We start from the raw sequence: 15,707 nt of genomic DNA, 5'->3' as shown, positions 1-15,707 counted from the left end.
GTTCTGGCACCGTTCCTCTTCACCATCTACACTGCAGACTTCTCCCACAACTCCATCCAGTGCTTCCTGCAGAAGTTCTCTGATGACTCTGCAATAGTGATGTGCGGATCGATCCTGAAATATCGATTCCTCCGATACCAATCATTTATGTTCTAGAATCGATTTTCACATTAAAATATCGATATTTTAGTAATTTAGGGTAAATTTGTAGTTTATCATTAACAGGAACACAGTGGAAAGAAACTATATCATTCGGATTGTCTACATTCAAAGGAACTACTTCCTCTTCCGCCTTTCATAAGAAACTGTGCGAAATACGGCTGTATAAATGTCTCGCAGCCGCTGGCGTGCTCACTCACAACAATGTTTGAGCGTAGTTGGAGTCATGTACGAACGTATTTTACCTCCACAAACAGTTTGCGATACATGTGGCAAAAAAGTGAGGTGTTGTGGCTGCTTCCACCTGAGGACCCGGCCTTCGCGGTCTAAAGAAAGCCGGGTAGTACGTCATGAGCTCCCTCGGTGGAGTGAAACTCTGCCGTCTGCTCCTTGCTATCTAAAATATAACCGGGCGCTGACTTAAACTGTCGACCGTCTCACACTTCTGTTTAATCAGTTTTCTGTTTGACGTTTATTCAGCTGTGTGAAAACCCCGGAGGAACCCTCCCGAGGGATTAATAACGTTTTATTTAATCTAATCTAATCTAATAACTTTAATCTCAGCCAAACCGATTTACTCACAAACAAATAAAACACTGAAAAAGCCAAACAATAACATTTTTAAGTTATCAAAGTGACTTATACAGGTCCTTCTCAAAAAATTAGCATATTGTGATAAAGTTCATTATTTTCTGTAATGTACTGATAAACATTAGACTTTCATATATTTTAGATTAATTACACACAACTGAAGTAGTTCAAGCCTTTTATTGTTTTAATATTGATGTATGGTTGTGGCAACATCATTAACCTTGTCAAACACCTCAGAGTAAATCATATCACAGAATATGACGAGCTTATGTTGAGGCGAACTGAAGAAGAGGACAGGGACAGGTGCTGCTAGGGCGAGACAGACGTCTCTCATGGAGTCCTTTAGTGCTGCAGGCAGGCAACGTGTTCAAATAGCGCACAACTTCAGGTTTTTTTTATTTCTATATGATGAACTCTGCATTATTAAGTGATAAGAACAAGAAATCTGATGTCCTGTAATCATTATGACGCTATAATTTGAGATACAATAAATAAAATGTTTTTGTACAAAGTATCGGTATTGGATCAGTATCGTCGATACCACCCTGAATATTACTTGGTATCGGATCGGAAAGGAAATCAGTGGTATCGCACATCACTATGCAATAGTTGGCCTCATCACTGATGGGGACGACAAGGAGTACAGAGAACTGACCCAAGGCTTTGTGGACTGGTGCCAGCAGAACTACCTCCAGATCAACACTAGTAAAACCCAGGAGCTGGTGGTAGACTTCCGCAGGCACAAACATCCTCCATTGCAACCACTGATCATCCAAGGTATGAACATTGAGACTGTGGACAGCAACAGGTACCTTGGTGTTCATCTGAACAATAAACTGGACTGGACTCATAATTCAGACGCCCTCTACAGGAAAGGGCTGTACCTGCTGCGGAGACTCAGGTCTTTTGGAGTGGAGGGCCCACTCCTGAAGACCTTCTATGACTCTGTGGTGGCCTCAGCCATCTTTTACGAGCATAGTCTGCTGGGGCGGCAACATCTCTGCTGGGGACAGGAAGAGACTGAACAGGCTGATCAGGAGGGCCAGCTCTGTTCTAGGATGCTCTCTGGACCCAGTGGAGGTGGTGAGTGACAGGAGAATGATGGCTAAGCTGTCATCCCTGTAGGACAACATCTCCCACCCCATGCAGGAGACTCTGACAGCACTGAGCAGCTCCTTCAGTGGCAGACTGCAGCACCCACGATTTGGGACGGAGAGAACGCAGGTCTTTCCTCCTCACTGCTGTCAGACTCCACAACAAAGACTTTGCATGTCCATTTCCTTCATTTAAAGGACCTTTTAGTCTCTTTTAACACTTCAGTTCGAGATGCGAGGGCTGCCTATTTCTCAGACTTAGTGTCTAAGAGCAGAGGTAACCCCAAGGTACTATTTAACACCATTAGTGATATTGTTGCTCCTGCTCCACCTGCTGTCCCAATTTCATCAAATGAAGATTGTGAAAAATTTCTTTCTTTCTTCGTTGAAAAAGTCAGTGACGTGAGGAACAATATCTCTCCTTCTGTGTCTCTCTTGTCTGCTCCAACTCAAGCTAGGCCTGTAATTTTAGAAAGATTTTTACCTGTGTCCTTACCAGAGCTGGTCAAGTTAGTTAATTCGATGAAAGCATCCTCCTGCTCTCTTGATATTTTACCTGGATCTTTGTTTAAAAATGTCTTTCAGTCTATTGGTCCCCGTGTGCTCACAATTATTAATACCTCACTGGTTTCTGGTCAGGTCCCTGTTTACTGTAAGAATGCTGTTATTCACCCACTGTTAAAAAAAAACCTAAGCTTGATGGTTCTCTTCTTAGTAGCTACAGACCGATTTCAAAATTATCGTTCATTGCTAAGATTTTCGAAAAGGTTGTGGCTAAGCAGCTTATAGCTGTTCTAGATGAATACAGCATTCTGGATAAATTCCAATCTGGCTTTCGTAGAGCTCACTCTACTGAAACTTCACTTCTTATAGTCTCCAACGACATTTTGATGAGATGTGATGCAGGAGAATGCTCCGTTCTGTTGATGTTGGACCTGACCTCCGCCTTTGATACTGTGGACCATCATATTCTGCTAGACAGGCTGAGACACTGGGTGGGTATATCAGGGGCTGCTTTCGACTGGTTTGAATCCTCTTTGCATGAACGATCCTTTTCTGTGGCTACAGTTCCTCTTCTACTTTTCTTGCCTATGGTGTGCCACAAGGTTCAGTTTTGGGGCCTTTATTGTTCTTGCTGTATTTACTTTCTCTTCAACACTTATTGAGCACTTTTAAGGACATTTCGTATCACTGCTATGCAGATGATATTCAGTTATATATCTCCTTTAAGCCCCATGATGTTTCCAAGCTACAGATTTTGCATAAGTGCATAGACTCCATTAGATGTTGGATAGCTGGAAACTTTCTTCAACTAAATGTGCTCCTAAAAATTTTGTACCAAGTGTTATGGAAAACTTGGGTCCACTTGCTACATTTGCCAAACCGTCTATCAGGAACCTTGGTGTTACTATTGACTCAGCTCTGACTTTAAATGCCCATGTAAAATCTCTGGTTCGCTCCTGTTTTTATCACTTGAGAAACATTGCTAAGCTGAGTCCCATTGTATCGCGCTCCAAATTAGAAATTGTCATTCATGCATTTGTTTCATCTCATCTGGATTATTGTAATTCTTTGTTTACTTGTTTATGTAAAGCCTCTTTGGGGCATCTGCAAGTTGTTCAGAATGTTGCTGCAGAGCTTTTGACCACATCCTCCAAGTACTCCCATGTCACACCCCTGCTGATTCAGCTGCACTGGCTCCTCGTTAAAATCAGAATCCACTTTAAGGTTTTGACCTTGACTTTCAGGGCTCTGCATAGACAAGCACCAACATACAGGGAGTGCAGAATTATTAGGCAAGTTGTATTTTTGAGGAATAATTTTATTATTGAACAACAACCATGTTCTCAATGAACCCAAAAACTCATTAATATCAAAGCTGAATGTTTTTGGAAGTAGTTTTTAGTTTGTTTTTAGTTTTAGCTATTTTAGGGGGATATCTGTGTGTGCAGGTGACTATTACTGTGCATAATTATTAGGCAACTTAACAAAAAACAAATATATACCCATTTCAATTATTTGATGGGTCCATCCATCTGGCCCATCAAGACTCACTCTCATTTCATCAGTCCATAAAACCTTAGAAAAATCAGTCTTGAGATATTTCTTGGCCCAGTCTTGACGTTTCAGCTTGTGTGTCTTGTTCAGTGGTGGTCGTCTTTCAGCCTTTCTTACCTTGGCCATGTCTCTGAGTATTGCACACCTTGTGCTTTTGGGCACTCCAGTGATGTTGCAGCTCTGAAATATGGCCAAACTGGTGGCAAGTGGCATCTTGGCAGCTGCACGCTTGACTTTTCTCAGTTCATGGGCAGTTATTTTGCGCCTTGGTTTTTCCACACGCTTCTTGCGACCCTGTTGACTATTTTGAATGAAAGGCTTGATTGTTCGATGATCACGCTTCAGAAGCTTTGCAATTTTGAGACTGCTGCATCCCTCTGCAAGATATCTCACTATTTTTGACTTTTCTGAGCCTGTCAAGTCCTTCTTTTGACCCATTTTGCCAAAGGAAAGGACGTTGCCTAATAATTATGCACACCTGATATAGGGTGTTGATGTCATTAGACCACACCCCTTCTCATTACAGAGATGCACATCACCTAATATGCTTAATTGGTAGTAGGCTTTCGAGCCTATACAGCTTGGAGTAAGACAACATGCATGAAGAGGATGATGTGGACAAAATACTCATTTGCCTAATAATTCTGCACTCCCTGTATATAAGTGAACTTTTACATCTATACATTCCCAGCAGGTCCCTGAGGTCATGTGACCAGGGCTTGCTTGCTGTCCAACACACGAGGCTGAAAACAAAAGGCGACAAAGCTTTTGGAACTGTGGCCCCCAGATTGTGGAACTCTCTCCCTTTGAGCCTGAGATCTGTGGACTCCGTGGTTGCTTTTAAAAAACACCTAAAAGCTCATCTTTTTAAACTTGCTTTTGGTTGATTTTTATTTTTAGGTTTTAGCTCCTGTGAAGCACTTTGTGATTTTTATCTTGAAAGGTGCTATATAAATAAAATTTTACTTTTACTTTTTACTTCAACTGATCACACATATCCACACATGTGCATTAGCAATAACACTAAGTGCATTACTCTTTTCTGGCATCGTTGTATTATACTCAACTGTATATAGCATTAGTATTCTATTTTATTCTATTTTATTCGATTGTATATAGTATTTTATTTTATTCTATTGTGTACAGTAACTTATTGATATCTTATTCCAGTGTTTTTCTCTAATTTTTCTATGCAACTTTGCACTGTCCACTGCTGTAACAAAACAAATTTCCCAAACGTGGGACTAATAAAGGTTATCTTAAACCTTAATTTACTCGTTTGGGATGGTGAAGGATATATCCATTTATTTTCTGGTGACTGTACGTGCACGTCTGACACTATGTGTTGGAGTGGAAGGATCGGTCACATATCAATCAGAAGGATTTATGTATGGTCTGCGGCACTTTTTGTATATAGTGTCTTCCTTTCCCCACCCTCTCCTTTACAGATGTATCATTATACAACGCCAGAACTCGACTAGCACTAGTAAAACATCATAGATATGAAGTGGTCCGTTTTCAAACATACAAAAATTACAAATTAATAGCTTCATATCTATATATATATATCTATACATTAGGGGTGCAACGATACTTGTATCGATATTGAACCGTTCGATACAGTGCTTTCGGTTCGGTACACATATGTATCGAACAATACAAAATTTTTAATTTATTTTATCAACTTTCCTTCTGACGATGCTGTCTGTGTTGAGCGCTCAGTGGATCTGCGCTCGACAGTGCAGCCTAGGCGGAGTAGTCGAACGCAGATTCACTGAGCGCAGGGCAAGCTAGTGAGAAAGAAGTTAAGCTCTCCTTGCAACATGGCAAATTGAACCTCCCCCACCCTCATTCAGATCTGGCGTTTGGAACTATTTTGGTTTTCACGTGAAGTATGACCCTGAAGGTATAAGCTTGTGTTTTACTTTAGTCATGGACTAAAGTAAAACAGTATGTTGGATGTGCCACGCAATGCTCAATTACATGGGTGGGAGCTAGTGTGTTAGCGCAGTTAGCTCGTTAACGTGTTGCCTGTCCAGCCCCATGCACGGGCGATCTGCGGTAGCTCGTTAACGGAGATTTGCCGTGTTGTGGCGTTAATGTCATTTCAACGAGATTAACGCTGACAGCACTAGTGGGAACACAACGAATATGACAAGTGGAAGCAGACAAAAACAACAAGCAGGCATGCTACAAGCTTTACCCGAGTCATTTAGACAGCCGTTAGCACATGATTCTCCCTATGGGGACCTGATATGTTTAATATGCTGCTGAGAATATAGCCCAGAAGAAGCGTATAGTATAGCTTTTATTTTGGAAAGAGCCATTTCTCTGTAATAAACTCTCTTTTCCAAAGATGAGTGATTCCTCAATCAGATACAGGGCTCGCAATATCGCTAGCCCGACGTCCCGGGGCTAGCGATTTTTCCAGTCGGGCTACCAAAATCTATCTCTGCCCTGCCCGTCGGCCTATCGTAGGAAGGAAAAATATATGTCAATGCTTTTGCATTCTTTCGGAAATGTAGCTGGGTAATTATGTCATTGGCATCGATGAGCCACTGTCAATATGTGACATATTGAAATCGCGTTTGAATTTGCGCTTGTTTTTTGCTTTCACTTTGCAATCGCGCGAACTGTGTATAGAGAGCGTCAGCACTGATTGGTGAGTGATGATAATTTGCGCACCAATTCCTCTGACATCGTCTTATCAATCGTTAGCTTACTATGCAAACATGACAAGTGAAATCTCCCGCAGCTTAAACATATGAGAGGTTGATCGCGCAGAGAATCGCTGAGCGTTATGTGAGTGCGTGAGTAAGAGCAGCAGGATATATATTTTAGTTCTGCTGAGCCAAATAAGACAGGTCAGGGTGAAGAAGTGACAGCCAAAGAAAAGCTTACCACAAAACAGAAAAGTTATGACAAATCAGGCTATAGGGCAAAAAGAAAGTGCAGCTTTATGGTTTCATGGACAAAAGAATTTCTGTGGCTGCATTATGACGAGCTAAATAACCAGGGCTGCACATAAGTGGTCCGATAATAAGTTGCAACGCGCGTTTGCATACATAAGATTTTCAGGAGGAGGACAGACATTTGTTTAGAACTCTTAAAGATGTCGAAGAAGCTCCTTTAAGCAATTACTTTGGTGTTCCTCCACCTCCAAAGAAATGTCAGAAGGAGTCCGAACCACAAAAGAAGCACGTATTCTCGGAAAAGTGGTTGCAGGAGGTGAGCTGGCTTCAAACAAATGATGAACGCACAGAGATGTGGTGCGGAATGTGCCGTGAAAATTTAATAAATGACAAATTAAAAAGGCATGAATATTTTTTTTGTATCGAAAAAATATCGAACCGTGACACCAAAGTATCGAACCGAACCGTGAATTTTGTGTATCGTTGCACCCCTAATATATATATATATATATATATATATATATGTAATATATATGTAATCGGAGCACTAGGTGCGGTGACTCCCAAGCTAGGCGAGTGGCTCCAGCAGATCCCGGGAATAACATCGGAGATCTCTGTCCAGAAGAGCGCAGTCCTGGGAACAGCTAAGATACTGCGCAGGACCCTCAAGCTCCCAGGCCTCTGGTAGAGGACCCGAGCTTGAAGGATAAACCGCCCGCAGGGGCGTGCTGGGTGTATATATATATATATGTATATATATACACACACACATACGTGCATGTATATACATATATATTAAATGTACAGAGATCAGCAGTATGAACGGTGACGTCACTAGCCGTGTCTGGGTCTAAACTCCGCTGCAGGTCCATATATCAAACGATCACTATGGCATTACTGAGAGTTGAAAAACTGTCTAAAGTCTTTCATCTTTAATAAAATGATCAGCGTTCTGCTCTACCAGGTATAACAATTGAGTTTAACATCCAGGCATCCATGAAAACGGAATTTATGACATTTAAAAGAGTTAGAAGTTAGCAGGGAGTTAGCTCGCTAGCTTCTATCTGAATACAATATAGCATGTCCTGACTGCGGGGTTTTGGAAACAAATTAAAACGTACAGCTCTGTTATCACTTCCAGCATAAATGAAGACAGAAAACTAAACAGCAGTGACGTTTGTAGGGTTACTGAAGTTGGGCTAGCTGGTATATAATGATGTGCTACGTGACCGCTAGCGACACAGCTATGTTAGCATAATATAAACAAGCTAACTTTTTTTCCACTCGATAAAAGTTACCGTGAGTGTTCTCGGTGGTCAGGAACAAATGTAATCGCATGGCAGGATGCTGTAAAAGGACCAAACTTCAGCCAGGAGAACAACTGAGATAATCCATCCACAATACGAGGTTAGTCATTCATATACTGCTGCATGGGCTGGGCTGTAGTTACATCCTAAGGTTTTAAAAACTGAGCTTAAATAAATGATTAGCGGTAATAAAAGCCGAGGGAGGTCAACAGTGATCACTGACTGTTTTAGGAGCTTTTTGAGATCAAATAGAAGGAAATACATAACATTAAACATGTTAACAACACAAAAGCCATATTAAACACAGACTACTTTAGACCCGGAAGTAGGATTCGTCGCGTCATCACTGAACAACCGGATAGCTGTTCTCTTTACCCTTGATTTGTTTATTTATATAGTTTTGTTTATTTAAACTGCTTTTTAAAGCATCCTTGGAATTCTTGAAAGGCGTTATAAAAATCTACTTTATTATAAGTACAATAATAGTAATTTTGTTTATTATTAAAAGGTTATATTTTGTCATTCTCATCATTTTGGTGTGTTTTAAACTTTGGAAATAAATTTAAATTAATGTAAAAAAAATGTATAATTAAACTGTGTTCAGTACAAATCATTTTTATGCCTCATTTGATGATCGCCAAATAATTAGAAAGCAAACTGAACTATGGTCATTGTCATCATTATGATGGGCAGTAGCATCCTCTCAACAATTAACTTTTAGTTTAGCCTGTAATTAATACCACCTCCTTAGGTGCTATTGAATCTTTAATGATATAACTGTGTTTTACTCAATGTCTCTGTCTTACACAGATGATTTTGTTCTGATTTTGTCATTATTACGTTCATAGTAATAGCAATGGAAGTAATAATGACATTTGAACATTAATCTCTCATACTGGGACAGAGCAATGAATCAGTTTTTCATTTGTTCTCTTTAAAGACTCCCTCCTCGTATTTAATTCCCCCTTTTTCTGCCTCCCAACAAGCATATTAAAATGATAAATGAGGGGTAGATGTGAGGTGGGGCTTTAGACTACATTGTTTAAAGGGAGAATTAAGGAATGGAAGAGGGTGTTGATTGCCGCTTACTAAATGCGTATGTTTTTGTGTTTCGAATTATGTATTATCTCCTTTCTAAGGTCTCATGTTTTCATTTTATATTCTGTATTCAACTATACCTTTTAAAAATGAAAGAGAAAGATGCTCAGTGATTTATAGAATTGCTTAAATATCACAATTAATTTAAGAAGCCAACCCTTGCCACTAGTCTAACAACCAAACCCCTGTTTGTGAAAACACTGTTAAGACAAGCTCTGTAATGGGGTGGCATGCTGTTGTTAGTATTGATGCCTCGCAGACACAAGGTTCCTGGTTCAAATTCATGGGGCAGGTGCACCCTCTTCAATGGAGTTTGAATATCTGATATAAAGTGTAGGAAACACATATGCAAGTCCCACACATTCAAGCTTTCCTACCACTGGCGTGAATCCAGTTCAGTGAGTTTAAATAGATACACTGAACAAAAATATAAACGCAACACTTTTGTTTTTGCTCCCATTCCCCATGGGATGGACGTAGAGACCTAAAATTCATTCCAGATACACAATATAACCATCCCTCCCAAACAGTGGTCACAAATCAGTCCAAATGTGTGGTAGTGGGCACATCTGCTATATTGAGATAATCCATCCCACCTCACAGGTGTGCCACATCAGGATGCTGATCTGACATCATGAGTAGTGCACAGGTGTACCTCAGACTGCCCACAACAAAAGGCCACCCTGGAATGTGCAGTTTTTTGCGATATTGGGGGTCTGGGGACCCAGAACCGGTCAGTATCTGGTGTGACCACCATTTGCCTCATGCAGTGCAACACATCGTCGCATGGAGTCTATCAGATTGTCAATTGTGGCCTGTGGAATGTTGGTCCACTCCACTTCAATGGCTGTGCGAGGTTGTTGGATATTCGTGGGAACTGGTACACGCTGTCGTATACGCCGGTCAAGCACATCCCGAACATGCTCAATGGGTGACATGTCCGGTGAGTATGCTGGCCATGCAAGAACTGGGACATTCTCAGCTGCCATCTGCCCTGAACAATGTGAACCATGATTCATCCGTGAAGCGCACACCTCTCCAACGTGCCAGACGCCATCGAATGTGAGCATTTGCCCACACAAGTCTGTTACGGCGACGAGCTGGAGTCAGGTCAAGACCCCGATGAGGACGACAGGCATGCAGTTGAGCGTCCCTGAGACGGTTTCTGACAGTTTGTGCAAAAATTGTTTGGTTGTGCAAACCAATTGTTCCAGCAGCTGTCTGGGTGGCTGGTCTCAGACGATCTTGGAGGTGAACCTGCTGGATGTGGAGGTCCTGGGCTGGTGTGGTTACACGAGGTCTGCGGTGGTGAGGCCGGTTGGATGTGCTGCCATATTCTCTGAAACGCCTGTGGAGACGGCTTATGGTTGAGAAATGAACATTCAATGCACGGGCGACAGATCTGGTTGACATTCCTGCTGTCAGCATGCCAATTGCACGCTCCCTCATTGCTTGTGGCATCTGTGGCATTTTGCTGTGAGACAAAACTTCACATTCCAGGGTGGCCTTTTGTTGTGGGCAGTCTGAGGTACACCTGTGCACTACTCATGATGTCAGATCAGCATCCTGATGTGGCACACCTGTGAGGTGGGATGGATTATCTCAATATAGCAGATGTGCCCACTACCACACATTTGGACTGATTTGTGACCACTGTTTGGGAGGGATGGTTATATTGTGTATCTGGAATGAATTTTAGGTCTCTACGTCCATCCCATGGGGAATGGGAGCAAAAACAAAAGTGTTGCATTTATATTTTTGTTCAGTGTATTTTTGTGTGTGAGTGCTAATTAATCATGAATAAATATTAATAATTATAAATGGTAGATGTGAACATGTTTTCATTATATTGAAGTGAGGACAGCATTTAGCACTTGTAATGGTTTTATGTGGTTATACAATAAACCCCAACAATTCCAGAATATCCTTGCATTTTTTGAAATAGTAAGAACAATAAGTATGTTATCTTTTTATCTCTTAGATAAAATAGGACACATGCTATTATGTGATAAGAGACATTTTTCTCCCAAAAAAGTGTTGTAAAACCTTAAAAAAAATCCACTCTCCCCAAGCTCTGAAACATTTGTTAAACATTAATTATATCTTTTTAAAATGTCATATTGGCTATTTATATATTCTAAACAGATCTGTATTTCTAAATTTTGGTCGCCATATAAATGTTAGTTTTAAAGTGCATACATCTATAATAGGAAATAAATTGCATAACTTAGACCTTTATGGCAAACATTTATGCTACTCTAACCAAGCAAACAAAGTAGTTTTCACTACAAGCCACATTGGGGCTACTTGGGGTTGGGGATGTGTTGTCCAAGGACACTTTAACATGTGGACTGGAGGAGCTGACTGGATTAAACCACCGACCTGCACATAGATTGCATATGAATCTTATTAGTCCTGGTCTAATTGCTGTGATTTGCGTTGGTTTGATGTCTTTTCGACCTCTAGTGGCCCATGCTGGGCTATGGCTTGTCCATTAATCACATATAAATGGTTGTCACAGGTGGATTCACTGCTCATCTAACATTGCCAGTTGCTGTCAACTATTTGACAAATGGAAAAGGCTTGGGGAGCAGGAAGATAGGAAGGTGACTAGGGACCTAGGATTTTGAACAGAAGATGCAGTAATCATCTTCCATATAATTTAATATTCAAGTTCTGTGTTTACAATATATCATTCTACATCCATACATCAACTTAACAAAGTCTTAGTAAATACATAGTATCAATTTTTTTTCTAAATCAAGCAATAAATCTTACATAATTACATTTTTATACACAAAGTACTTTCCAGATGGCTGATTTGGCCACAAAATGAAAGTTACGTAAATGACCAATTATGTGTGAAAAACAAGCACATGCTGCAAAAGACATGCAGCAAGATTCCTCAGCTGTGAGTGACCAATGACTGTTGGGTCAGGTCTGGTCAGTGGTCTGAAAAGTGAGTTTATTGGAAGTACTTACGTTTTTTTAATGTATTTTTTTCAGGAGCAACTAGCCCCTGAAAAGTGAGTTTAAATTTTACTTTACAGCTTTCTATATGTTCACCCATCTTAATTATTAACATACTAATAATATTTGTATTTTAAGTTTTAAAACAAAATAAATCCCAATTAAAAAAATGTCCCCAAAACAGACAAAAATTAAATGGTAAATGGCCTGTATTTATATAGCGCTTTACTAATCCCTAAAGACCCCAAAGCGCTCTACATTGTAGCCACAGCCACCCTGGGGCGCACTGACGGAGGCGAGGCTGCCGGACACTGGCGCCACCGGGCCCTCTGACCACCACCAGTAGGCAACGGGTGAAGTGTCTTGCCCACGGACACAACGACCGAGACTGTCCAAGCCGGGGCTCGAACCGGCAACCTTCCGATTACAAGGCGAACTGCCAACTCTTGAGCAACGATCGCCCGCAATTAATGAAGTGTAAACCCAATATTGTCATGATCCTGGGCCATGTTGGCCCAGTATTCGCAGTTTTCATGTATTTTGTTCCTTATTTAGGCCATGCTTCCTGGGTTGCCCTGTTACGTTGTTCCTTATGTGTGTTCCCCTTGTGACTCTTACCCCCTGTGTGCCCCTCTGTGTATTTGTGAGCCCTCGTCTCTCCTTGTGTTTTATTCCATGTTTCCCCAGCCTGTTATGTCTGTGTTCTCCCCGTGCTCTCTCTCCTCCTGTCTGAACCTCTGTACTTCCTGTTTTACTTTGCCCGTCTCCCGTCAGTGTTGCGTTCACTCCTGCCGTGTCTTGTTATGATTATCAGTGTCACCTGTGTTCCCCGTGTGCTCCCACTTCCCTCGTTAACCCTCTGTGTATTTATGTCTGCGTCTCCCTCAGTTCTGTGTCGCGTTCTCCCTCATGCTGTGTGTGATTCTCCCTGTGTTTCTTGGTGAGCTTTATATTTAGTTTTTCCCAGTTTAGTTTTGTATTACTCGTGATCTGTCTTTCCAGCAAGAAAGCTGTGCTCTCTGAGTTTATTCCCCGTGTCCCCGTGAGTTAGCATTTGGGTCCTCTCCTGCCTGCCACACAGCCGAATCATGACAAATATTGCTTATTTCCAAAGAAATGAAGAGTCTTTAATTTTTATGGTAATTTATTGTAATAACAAGCCATAAAAACACATTAAACAAAAGTTATAAATTGAAATGCATGTATTTGATGCCCAAGCAAAACATGATTTAGTACTTGGTGAAGAAACCCTTGTCGACAAGGACAATCATGAGACATTTCTTGCAGTTATTCACAAGGTTTGCTCACCTCTCCGGGGTGATTTTTATAGAATTTGTCTAAATCCATTAGGTTTCTTGGCTGCCATTTGGTAACTCTCAACATTTTCTATAGGATTGAGGTCTGGAGACTAACTAGGACACTCCATCTTGATCTTAATGGACTTGTCTAGCCTATGTTTTGTTGCCTTGGTGGTATCTTTTAGGTCATTGTCATGCTGGAAGACTTATGCTCAGCCCATCTTCAGTCTTCTTACTGAGCGAAGGACGTTATTGTGGAAGATTTTATGGTACACATCCCTGTCCATTGGCTCCTTAGTGAGATAAAGTTGTACCCATACCCTCACCAGAACTTCCTTTAATATTATTAACAAGGTCTTCACATCTAGTTTTGGGCGATCCACCCCAGTTCTCATGATCATCCTTGCAACATGAACAAGAACTTTCATGGAGCTCCAGATAATAACAGCATGTCTGTGCTTGTCTTGTTAGGCCGCAGTGCAGTGTTTATTCTCTGTAATAAAATTCTGTGAAACTAAGATAAACCATGGGTTTAAATACACTGAGGTAATGAGGGAAGACAAAAAAGGTGGGGAAAACAAACACAACTTAAACCAATCATGGTGGACAAGACAAAAAACGTAATTAAAATTGAAAGAAGTAAAACTAAATACAATACACAAAATAAAACTCAACACGTATAGCCCATGAACATCTAACACGCGGAATACACAATCCAACTAATATTATTTGTAACTAACTCAGTTTGGGGTGCCTATGGCTGTGGAGGAAGAGCAGGAGATAGAGCAGGTCATCTACTAATTTGAATATCTGAGGTTTGATCTCTGGCTATTCTGGTCTGCATGCCAAAGTATCCTTGGACTAGATACTGAACTCTAAGTTGCTCCTGATATGCTTATCAGTGTGAACTGGCTCAATCTGATGTGTTATGGCGGAAAGAGATTGACCATTCAATGCTATTACTGCCATCGAGAATAGAAGGTGAATAATGATACTAGGCTGTTTCACTAACTGCTCATCCAAACGATGTTATCTGTTGTCCAGTTCTGCACTGGACTCTAGCAACACAAGAAGAAGAAAGGCTATGTGTATTGATTGAAATAATGGTGACCAGGCGCTGCATGGGTGTTTTCATTTTCTCAGGGGAGGTTACCCAACCACTCCACACTCTCCTCTCCTACTGGCAGGTGCTGTCTTTTGGCCAAATTAGGCAGGACACAATGAAGTGGCCAACTGTTTCCAATATATACAGAGTTTGGCCTCAATCCTCTGCCGCCACTCCTCCGATGTTAATTTCGCATGACTGTGCTGCATGGACTCCCCACACTGGTCACATGGGGGGAGCTTGATGCAGAGGCTGATGGGTAGGAAGCAGAGTACGACTAGTCCTATAAAAAACAGTAGGGGAACTTTGCCTCTCCACTAGATCAAATTCAGGGCTTAGGGTCATTTCAACAATCTTGAGTGTACCAGTGAACCAACTGGTCCACCTCCTGTCTGTACATGGACTTGTCATCATTCTGGGTCAGATCAGTGATGGTGATGTCATCTGCAAACTTCTATAACAGATGGTTCTCCTGAAGTGCAGTGAATTGCATAGAGGGAGAAGAACAGTGGAAAGAGAACCCACACCTGGGTTGACAATGCAGTGCATCACTTATTGCTGAAATATTCTCAGATTTTGCAAAAGGTAAAAATAAATAGATAAAAGCACAGCAGTAATGTATTGTATTTATAGTATTTTAATGTTAAATGAAAGTAAAACTTTAATCTGTTCTATTTGCACTAGTATAGGGTGTAATCTACTCAGTGACAAGTGAAAAAAAGCACAGAAATCAAAATGAATTAAACTGAAACAACTACCGACTTAAAGAGGTGAAAGAAAAACCTTGTGGCATTGACTGTCAAGCAACATTTGTCTCCCTAGCAGTTCCCCCTCTCTGAATCTCGGGAGGGATTTGTCAACTAAAAGAGTGACCATTAATCACAGCAAGGAGGTTGGAGCAGTGCATTTTAGAAGCAGAACATGACTATCCATTCATCTATAGCAAGATGGAGATACAAGTCACAGACCCTGAGTGCAAGTGCAAGGCCAAACATGGACAATCAGATGAAAGGCCAAAGCTAGGAAAAAAAAGAGTGAGTGTCAGCCAACATTTGAAGAATGATTGAATTTGTTTTCATGCAAATGTCTATTCAGCCCATCACACCAACCTATTA

Source organism: Diplotaxodon limnothrissa, linkage group LG9 (assembly GCF_057381915.1).
Source record: "Diplotaxodon limnothrissa isolate DT_005_m linkage group LG9, D_limnothrissa_male_GT1.1, whole genome shotgun sequence".
NCBI classification, from domain to species: Eukaryota; Metazoa; Chordata; class Actinopteri; order Cichliformes; family Cichlidae; genus Diplotaxodon; species Diplotaxodon limnothrissa.
The sequence above is the reverse complement of the archived record's forward strand: the minus strand, read 5'-3'. Positions refer to the sequence as shown.